Below are 9,349 nucleotides of genomic sequence, written 5' to 3' on the forward strand. Positions count from 1 at the left end.
CTCACTCATGATTGACTTTGTCAGACCACGCACAAGAGACGTACGCTGGACTGCAGGACTGACCAAATTGATCCACCAATCACACGCCAAAGTATCAATGACCAATAATGATCAATAAAGCCATTGATGGGTGACGATCCAAACTTCAAATCAAGGAAGCTTATGTGATCGTCTAGTGGTCATCCTGGAGAGCTATGACAGGTGCCGGTTTTAGTTCCAGCCCCGGAACAAAAGCCTGCACGCCCTGTAGCTCTCCGGGACTAGGGTTGGTGATCACTAAAACTTCATCATGTTGATCCTACACAAAATACTTTCTCCCTCTTTTCTCTCCAATTGTTCAATACAGTATGGGCTCCAGCTGTCTCTTTACTGTTCCCTCTTTCCCCCTTTCTTGATCTCTCTTTCTGTGGCTTTAAAGACGGGGCCGTGTATGGAGGGAGACCATTCAGGGACCCTCTTATTTTTGTCCCCCCTTAAGGTAAATTTACACACTACGGAGACGGAAGGTACGGAGCGTAACGCTGTGTTGCAATGTCGTTTTTTGTCACAAAAGTGGCGGCCCCTTGTAATACGCTCCGGTATTCAACGTACTGTATATTATAAAGATCAGTCCTTTCGGGAGCCCAGATCATTTATTTATAAATCCCATCATTGGATGGTTTGGTAGTTGGGTTTCCCAAGGGACTCCATACGCCAGCATAGCTGACCTAAGTTGTACATTTTGAAAAAAGGAGTTGCCTGGTAATGTGTATGTCTTTCAAATCTTGGAATGTTCTCAAACCATTATGATCCATGATATCGGCAAGGGTACGTATTTCACATTTGGACCATTGAGGGGATACAAAAGTCCGCTCTTCAGATCGCAAGGCATTATTGTGAAATATTGGAGTATGTGAATGCCATTTTGATTCCCAGTAACATTGTTTTTCAATTTTGATACAAATAGAGATTTTTTAGCAATAATAAGACCGAAGCTTAGTTTACATTGTTTAAGGGATATATCAGTGAAAACCACCTCTTCCAGGGCAATAGGATACCATATTTCTCTATACTCAGCCAGGGTGTGAAAGAATCATGTCTAAACCAATTTAGGATGGGACGAAATACAAGTGTCTGTAAATACAATTTAAAGTTTGGTACGAATAGTCCTCCTACATCTTTCCCTCTTTGTAAGTATGTTAATTTGATCCGGGATCACTTACCTTGCCATGTGGAAACCACACTATGGACTTTATCACAATTGCCAGAAGGGGGAGACAAGGGAAGAATTGACCTACAGGAATTCAGTCTTGGCGATATATTCATTTTGACAATAGATATTCTGCTGGTTCCTGGTTGCAATTTTTTAAATATAATTCGCTTAATTTCTGTTTATGTGACAAAATAAGCAAGTATAGTGTAGAGAATCATTGTACCATCTAAACGGCTGTGAAATGTATTTTCCATAACCAAACATATTGTATTTTCTACTTTTTGAAGCTGGTGTGCAAAACCGAAAGTAAAATACTGGGAAGCATAGAAATATGCACATAGAACAGATCTACTGCTTCTTAGAATTGCTTTCAATACACAAATGTGAATTTGATTAGTCCCCAAAAAGTTACATATTGAAGCTTTAAGCTTTAAGCTTTAAAGCAACTGGGATGTTAGTCCATCTACTTGAGGTCGGATTAACTTAATTTGAGTGTTCTATTAAAGTTTCGTGCAATTGCTTTATCTAAGGAAGGAAATAATATGTATTCCCAAATATGAATGGGAAACGATTGTGATTCCATAAGTAGAGATGGAGTCCTCCATCGGGGTCTTGAGAGGCAGTATGGCAGATTTGGGGTGATTTATTTTATATCTTGAGATGGAGCTGAATTTGTTTATGATCTTCAAAGCGTTTGGGAGGGATAGAGATACATTGCCTAAATAAAGTAAGATATCATCAGCGTATAATGAGATGATCTGTAGAATTGAGAGATATTAGGGTTGATTTCTTTCGATTGTCTAATTACCTGGGCCAATGGCTCCATAGACAATAAAAATAGCGGAGGTGAGATGGGATCACCTTGTCTGCTACTTGTAGTTATTCTGAATGGAACAGAGCAGGTATTACCTGCTATAACTTTGGCTGAGGGATTGGCATATAGTATTTTAATCATGTTAATGAAATTGGAGCCATGTCCCATATGTTTCAAAACCGACCAAAGATATGACCATTCTATTCTATCAAAAGCTTTTTCTGTGTCGAGAGATAGAACTGCCCAATAAGCTTTCGTTTCTGATGAAGTATGTAAGATATGTAAAACAAATAAAATATAATGTATTGGTCGGGTACACATATTTTGCAGATGTTATCACAGGTGCAGTGAAATATAGTGCAGTAATACCGAACAATACAAAACAATACACACAAATCCCAAAAATGTAAAGAAAGTAATTAAAAATAATCAGAACGAGCAATGTCAGAGTCCGGAATATAAATATGTATGTATATATAAATGCCTAGAATATTTCAATTTTGGGGAATCTCTTATAAAATGGGTAAAAATTATGTATAGTAACCCTAGGTGTAAAATAGTAAATAATGGCTACATCTCAGAAAGTTTTAAACTATCTAGAGGAGTAAAACAAGGTTGTCCACTATCGGCATATCTATTTATTATTGCCATCGAAATGTTAGCTGTTAAAATTAGATCAAACATTAATATTAAGGGATTAGAAATCCAGGGCCTAAAAACTAAGGTGTCATTGTACGCTGATGATTCATGTTTTCTTTTAAAACCACAACTAGAATCTCTCCACGGCCTCTTAGAGGATCTAGATACATTTGCTATCCTCTCTGGATTAAAACCAAATTATGATAAATGTACCATATTACGTATTGGATCACTAAAAAATACACATTTTACATTGCCATGTAGTTTACCAATTAAATGGTCTGACGGTGATGTGGACATACTCGGTATACAAATCCCAAAAGAAAGAAATGATCTCACTCCAATAAATTTTTATAGAAAGTTAGCAAAAATAGATAAGATCTTGCTACCATGGAAAGGAAAATACCTGTCTATTTGTGGGAAAATCACCCTGATTAACTCTTTAATCATATCACAGTTTACCTATTTGCTTATGGTTTTGCCTACACCTAGTGACCTGCTTTTTAAATTATATGAACAAAAAATATTCAATTTTATTTGGAACGGCAAGCCAGATAAAATTAAAAGGGCCTATTTATATAACGAATATGAATTCGGAGGGCAGAAATTATTAAATATTAAAGCATTAGACCTCTCACTAAAGGCATCAGTCATACAAAAGTTATACTTAAATCCAAACTGGTTCTCTAGTAGATTGGTACGAATGTCTCATCCTATGTTCAAGAAGGGCCTTTTTCCCTTTATTCAGATTACACCTGCTCACTTTCGGTTGCTTGAAAAGGAAATAATCTCCAAAATATCTTTATTTTTTAAACAAGCCTTAGAAAGTTGGTTGCAATTTCAGTTTAATCCACCTGAAAGGACGGAACAAATAGTACAACAAATCTTGTGGTTAAATTCAAATATAGTAATTGATAAAAAAACTGTATTTATCGAAGAAATTTTTAAAAAAGGTATAATTTTTGTGAATGATATCATAAATAGGACTGGTGGAGTAATGTCACACATGCAGCTAACACAGACATATGGAAATGTCTGCTCTACCCAAAATTACAACCAATTAATTGCAGCATTACCACAAAAATGGAAGAGGCAGGTGGAAGGGGATAAAAGTAAGGAACTTGTATGTCGGCCTTATATTAAAGAACATAAATGGTTAAAGAAAAGTGTGATAAATAAAAACATATACCAATTTCATTTAAGGACCAAAAAACTTACAGCTGTGCCATATAAATTGCAAAATAGTTGGGAAGAGATTTTCGATGTACCCATTCCATGGCACATGGTTTATGAATTGATACGCAAAACAACGCCGGATTCAAAACTTCGAATTTTTCAATTTAAATTATTGTACAAAATTCTTGCAACTAATAGAATGTTATATATATGGGGGATACAATCTTCCCAGCTCTGTAGATTCTGCTGTGAGGAGGCAGAGTCATTAGACCATTTATTTTGGTATTGTCCGCATGTAGCTCGTTTTTGGTCACAGGTCCAGGAATGGTTGAAGAATTGCAACATTTGCGTAGAACTAACGCTACAGATAGCAATACTGGGGGATTTGAAAAGCCATAGTCAATCAATCAATAATATAATAATTATTTTAGCAAAAATGTTTATTTTTAATTTACAATCCGTGGAAGCTATGAGAATAGGAAGATTCAAATCTTTTGTGAAGCATCACAGCACAGTTGAAAAATATATGGCAAATAAAAATCCGAAATGGATGATGTTGGAAGATAGATGGGAAAGGTTGAGTGGAGCTGAAGGGTGGGACTAATAACAAGATAAACAATGTAGGGCATACGGGATCTGTGAAATGTGTATAGGTGCGGAGCTATTGTGAAATAGCACAGTTACAAGTGGAAATCAAACTGGATGGACAACAGAAATAGAGGAAGGACTAAGAACAAACAAGAGAGAACTATTATAAAGTAGACTGTGTCTGTAAAATGTGTATAAGATGTATAAATTGAAGGTAAAAACAGAAATGTTTATCAGTTTACTCCAATTGGGGGATCGGTGGTAGGGTTTGCGGGGAATAATAATAAAGGTATACTCTTTAAAAAAAGTATGTATGTCTATGTAGGTATGTGTATGTATATATGTGTATATGTATGCATACGTGAATGGATATATATATTTACCCCAAAAAATATGGGGGATTGGAAATGATGCAGACAATTACATTGGAAGCAACATTCTTTCCGCAATATTAAGCTGATCCACCCCCCAAGAAAAAAAAAAAAAAAAAAAAAAAAAAGGGTTTTCTGTGTCGAGAGATAGAACTGCCCAATAAGCTTTCGTTTCTGATGAAGTATGTAAGATATGTAAAACAAATAAAATATAATGTATTGGTCGGGTACACATATTTTGCAGATGTTATCACAGGTGCAGTGAAATATAGTGCAGTAATACCGAACAATACAAAACAATACACACAAATCCCAAAAATGTAAAGAAAGTAATTAAAAATAATCAGAACGAGCAATGTCAGAGTCCGGAATATAAATATGTATGTTTACATTGCCTTCATAAAGTATTCATACCCCTTAACTTATTCCACATTTTGTTGTGTTACAGTTTGAATTTAAAATGAATTAAATTGTTTTTATTATCTCACCCATCTACACACAATACCCCATAATGACAAAGTGGAAACATGTTTTTAGTAATGTTTGCTAATTTATTGAAAATGAAATACAGAAACATCTTATTTACATAAGTATTCATACCCCTGAGTCAATATGTTAGAATCACCTTTGGCAGCGATTACACCTGTGAGTCTTTCTGGGAAAGTCTAAAAGCTTTGCACACCTGGATTGTACAATATTTGCACATTATTATTTTTTAAATTCTTCAAGCTCTGTCAAGTTGGTTGTTGATCATTGATAGACAGCCATTTTCAAGTCTTGCCATAGATTTTCAAACCAATTTAATTCAAACCTGCAACTTTCTATGTCGTCTTGGTAAGCAACTCGTGTATATTTGGTCTCATGGTTTAGGTTATTGTCCTGCTGAAAGGTTAATTTGTTTCCCAGTGTCTGTTGGAAAGCAGACTGAACCAGGTTTTCCTCTAGGATTTTGCCTGTGCTTAGCTCTATTCCGTTTATCTTTATCCTAAAAACCTCCATAGTCCTTGCCGATGAAAAACATACACATAACAGGATGCAGCCACCACCATGCTTGAAAATATGAAGTGTGATACTCAGTGACTTTTTTGTGTTGGATTTGCCACAAAGTTAATTTCTTTGCCACATTTTTTTTGTTTTTGTTTGTTTTACTTTAGTGCCTTATTGCAAACAGGATACATGTTTTGTAATATTTATATTCTGTACAGGCTTCCTTCTTTTTACTCTGTCATCTAAGTTAGTATTGTGGAGTAACTACAATGATATTGATCCATACTAAGTTTTCTCCAATGACAGCCCTTAAACTCTGTAAATGTTTTAAAGTCACCACTGGCCTTATGGTGAAATCCCTGAGCGGTTTCCTTTCTCTCCAGCAAATGAGTTAGGAAGGATGCCTGTATCTTTGTAGTGACTGGGTGTATTGATGCACCATCCAAAGTGTAATCAATAACTTCACCATGTCTGTTATTTTTTCTTTTGACCCATCTACCAATATGTGCCCTTCTTTGTGAGGCATTGGAAAACCTCCCTGGGAGCGTACAGATAATTGTATGTGTGGGGTACAGATATGAGCTAGTCATTCGAAAATCATGTTATACACTATTATTGCAAACAGAGTGAGTCCATGCAACTCATTATGTGACTTGTTAAGCACATTTTTACTCCTGAACCTATTTAGTCTTGTCATAACAAAGGGGTTGAATGCTTATTGAATCAAGACATTTCAGCTTTTCATTTTTTATTAATTTGTAAGAATTTCTAAAAACATATTTCCATTTTTACATTATAATGGTGTGCATGGACAGTATGTGAATATAAAAGGTGTGTACAACAGTAGTTATATAGGATGAGCCTTGACTAGAATACAGTATATACATATAAAGTGGGTAAAACAGTATGTAAACATTATTAAAGTGACCCGTGTTCAATGAGGTGGCAGGTAGCCTAGTGGTTAGAGTGTTGGACTAGTAACCAGAAGGTTGCAAGATCAAATCCCTGAGCTGACAAGGTAAAAATCTGTTGTTCTGCCCCTGAACAAGGCAGTTAACCCACTGTTCCTAGGCTGTTATTGAAAATACGGATTTGTTCTTAACTGACTTGCCTCGTTAAATAAAGATACACAAAAAGACTAACATGTAGGGTTGAGTACTGGGTGGTAGCTGGCTAGTGGTGACTATTTAACTATTGGTCCCAGCTTTGATGCACCTTTACTGTCTCTGCCTTCTAGAAGGACCTCAGGTGGCTGAGGTCCTTGATGATCTTCATGGCCTTCCTGTGACTCCGGGTGCTGAAAGATGTCCTGGAGGACAGGCAGTGTGCCCCCAGTGATGGGTTGGGCTGAGCTCACCCACCTCTCAAGACCCCTGTGGTTGTGGACGGTGCAATTGCGGTACCTTTTAAAAATATATAATTTTTATTTTACATACAGTCAGTGCATTCGGAAACTATTCACAACCCTTGACTTTTTCCACGTTGTTATGTTACAGCCTTATTTTAATATTGAGTCAATTGTTTTTTTCCCTCACCAATTTGCACACAATACCCCATAATGACAAAGCAAAAACAGGTTTTTAGAAATGTTTGCAAATGCTACAAGCTTGGCACACCTGTATTTGGAGAGTTTCTCCCATTCTTCTCTGCAGATCCTCCCAAGCTTTGTCAGGTTGGATGGGGAGCATTGCTGCACAGCTATTTTCAGTTCTCTTCAGAGATGTTCGATCGGGTTCAAGTCCAGGCTCTGGCTGGGCCACTCAAGGAAATTCAGAGACTTGTGTCAAAGCCACTCCTGCGTTGTCTTGGCTGTGTGCTTAGGGTCGTTGTCCTGTTGGAAGGTGAACCTTCACCCCAGTCTGAGGTCCTGAGCGCTCTGGAGCAGGTTTTCATCAAGGATCTCTCTTTAGTTTGTTCCGATCATCTTTGCGTCGATCCTGACTAGTCTCCCACTCCCTGCTGCTGAAAAACATCCACACAGTATGATGCTGCCACCACCATGCTTCATCATAGGGATGTTGCCAGGTTTCCTCCAGATATGATGCTTGGCATTCAGGCAAAAGAGTTCAATCTTGGTTTCATCAGGCCAGAGAATCTTGTTTCTTATGGTCTGAGAGTCTTTAGGTGCCTTTTGGCGTTTTACTGAGGAGTGGCTTCCATCTGGCCACTCTACCATAAAGGGCTGTGTAACGAGTGCACTGAGAGTCGGGAAGCAAGTTCAGGGAGCGAGTGTTTTAATAAATAAAAGAAACAATGAACACGAAACACAAACAACGCACCGACATGAAAACAGAGTCAGAAACAATAACACCTGGGGAAGGAACCAAGAAGAGCGACATATCTAGGGAAGGTAATTAGGGAAGTGATGGAGGCCAGGTGAGTCTGATGATGTGCAGGTGCGCGTAACCATGGCGACATGTGTGCGCTATAACGAGCAGCCTGGTGACCTAGAGGCCGGAGAGGGAGCACACGTGACAACCTGATTGGTGGAGTGCTGCAGAGATGGTTGTCCTTCTGGAAGGTTCTCCCATCTTCACAGAGGAACACTAGAGCTCTGTCAGAGTGACCATCGGGATCTTGGTCACCTCCCTGACCAAGGCCCTTCTCTGCCGATTGCTCAGTTTAGCCGGACGGCCAGCTCTAGGAAGAGTATTGGTGGTTCCACACTTCTTCCCTTTAAGAATGATGGAGGCCACTGTGTTCTTGGGGACCTTCAATGATGCAGACATTTTTTGGTACCCTTCCCCAGATAGAGTGGGGAGAACAAGTATTTGATACACTGCCGATTTTGCAGGTTTTCCTACTTACAAAGCATGTAGATGTCTGTAATTTTTATCATAGGTACACTTCAACTGTGAGAGACGGAATCTAAAACAAAAATCCAGAAAATCACATTGTATGATTTTTAAGTAATTAATTAGCATTTTATTGCATGACATAAGTATATGATACATCAGAAAAGCAGAACCTAATATTTGGTACAGAAACCTTTGTTTGCAATTACAGAGATCATACGTTTCCTGTAGTTCTTGACCAGGTTTGCACACACTGCAGCAGGGATTTTGGCCCACTCCTCCATACAGACCTTCTCCAGATCCTTCAGGTTTCGGAGCTGTCACTGAGCAATACGGACTTTCAGCTCCCTCCAAAAATGTTCTATTGGGTTCAGATCTGGAGACTGGCTAGGCCACTCCAGGACCTTGAGTTGCTTCTTACAGAGCCACTCCTTAGTTGCCCTGGCTGTGTGTTTCGGGTCGTTGTATGTGCCTCGGCACAATCCTGTCTCATAGCTCTATGTACAATTCCTTCAACCTCATGGTTTGGTGTTTTTTCTGACATGCACTGTGAACTGTGGGACCTTATATAGACAGGTGTGTGCCTTTCCAAATCATGTCCAATCAATTGAATTTACCACAGATGGACTCCAATCAAGTTGAAGAAACATCTCAAGGATGATCAATGGAAACAGGATGCACATGAGCTAATTTCAAGCTTCATAGCAAAGGGTCTGAATACTTATGTAAATAAGATATTTCTGTTTTTTATTTTTAATAAATTAGAAAAAATGTCTAAAAACCTTTT

Source organism: Salvelinus namaycush, chromosome 29 (assembly GCF_016432855.1).
Source record: "Salvelinus namaycush isolate Seneca chromosome 29, SaNama_1.0, whole genome shotgun sequence".
NCBI classification, from domain to species: domain Eukaryota; kingdom Metazoa; phylum Chordata; class Actinopteri; order Salmoniformes; family Salmonidae; genus Salvelinus; species Salvelinus namaycush.